This window comes from Elephantulus edwardii, unplaced genomic scaffold (assembly GCF_000299155.1).
Source record: "Elephantulus edwardii isolate Elephantulus edwardi_28Jun2011 unplaced genomic scaffold, EleEdw1.0 scaffold04508, whole genome shotgun sequence".
In the NCBI taxonomy this organism is placed as follows: domain Eukaryota; kingdom Metazoa; phylum Chordata; class Mammalia; order Macroscelidea; family Macroscelididae; genus Elephantulus; species Elephantulus edwardii.
The window spans coordinates 1,529-3,091 of NW_006404258.1; the positions used below are offsets into that span (position 1 = coordinate 1,529).

The 1,563-nt window shown below is 45.9% G+C and overlaps 1 pseudogene; it reads right to left on the minus strand.

Annotated features, from left to right (window-relative positions):
* Positions 1–280: 280 nt before the first annotated feature.
* On the minus strand, positions 281–1,146 carry LOC102870406 (annotated as a pseudogene).
* Positions 1,147–1,563: the final 417 nt, after the last annotated feature.

Sequence of the window (1,563 nt, forward strand, 5' to 3'; positions counted from 1 at the left end):
GTATATTTTATGTTTATAAATGGAAGGAGGAGAAGGTGGGGTGTGGTGGGGTGGTAAGGTTAAATAGGAATAAAACCAAACCCACATGGTTTCTAAGGAAATATCGAGTTTTCTCAGAGATGAGAGGGTGTTTACTGGGCTTTGCTCTCAGGGAGATGGTGCTGTGCTCTCTATGAAGCAAGGTGTTATGAGGCCTGTTGGGGAGAGAAGGATGAGGAAGGGGAGCAGAAAAAGGAATCTAATGAGTGCATGGCATGTCCGGTTAGCGTGAAGCAGAGGTTTAACATTGCTGCTTTCTCTTTAAAGCCTCCACCAGGTCATTCTTAAGAGCTGCTTGTTTTGTCTATGAACGAATTTGTGCACATACCTTAGCCCGTTGACGAAATCCTTTGTTTTCCGAAGTAGATCTCATTCAGCTACTTCTGATTTTGTTTTCCGTGTCCTCTACGAGGCGCCCGATGTTGGCTCTGTGTGGGGAGGAGTCACTCACAGTTTCATCTTTCTCCGTCTGTCTGGTAAGGCTGCCTCTGAGGTTCATGGTGCCGGAGCCAGATTTTGTTGGCTTGTAGCCACAGTGTTACCTTGGAGGTTAACTTGTTACGGGCGCTACCTCCACTGGATTTCTCCTGTTCTTCCACCACGTGGATGAAATCCCAGCAGCCTTTGATCTTTTTTGATCCATCCCCAGCCTTCTTTATGAGGCTAACTCCAGCAAAGCCATGATCCAGATCCCAGAGGGAGACAGAGGAGACACTACCTTCAAAATACAGGTCCAAAATCTCTGTAAATGGTCATTAAAAAATTAAATGAAAAAAATACAGCTCTCAATACTGGTCAAAGGCACTGTTGGCTTCCACTTCCAGCTTCCTCAGCCGAGCAGCTGGCATGGCTCCGTTTCCCAGTTGAGGGTCATGCTTATTACTCCATGCCGACCTATAGGAGTCCCCATCTGTGTTGTAGTCGCACAAAAGAGAATCCTTCCCACCACTTTGTCACTGGCAATTTTTAGTGGCTGGTCAACAGAAGAGAGAAGATCTTCACACAGGCTGGGCCCAGGTCAATCAGGTCGCTGAGGTTTTTCTTGATTTGCTGTGGAAGCAGGTGCTTCATTAAATCCAAGGTACAATCCAGCTGCTGGTCACTCATGGTGGCGGCTTCTGTGGCTCTCCCGCCTGCCCGAGTAGGGACCAGCATGTTCACTTCCCCGGGTGCCCACCTAACTAAATGATATTATTTTTTAAAATTTTATTTTATTAATTTTAATGAACATTTACAGAGATTTTGGATTCCCATTCATTCATTGTTGCACTGTTTTCTCCACCCCTCCCCTCCAGTTCATTCCACTCTTTTTTTTCCTTGAAAGTCTGTTTTAACTGTCCTATTGCCGTGTGGATCATAACAAACTGTGGCTGACTCTGAGAAGAATGGGAATCCCAGAACATTTAATTGTGCTAATACGAAACCTGTACTTGGACCAAGAGGCAGCAGTCAGAACAGAGCAAGGTAACACTGCATGGTTCAAAATTGGGAAGGGTGTACGCCAGGGATGCATCCTGTCTCCAT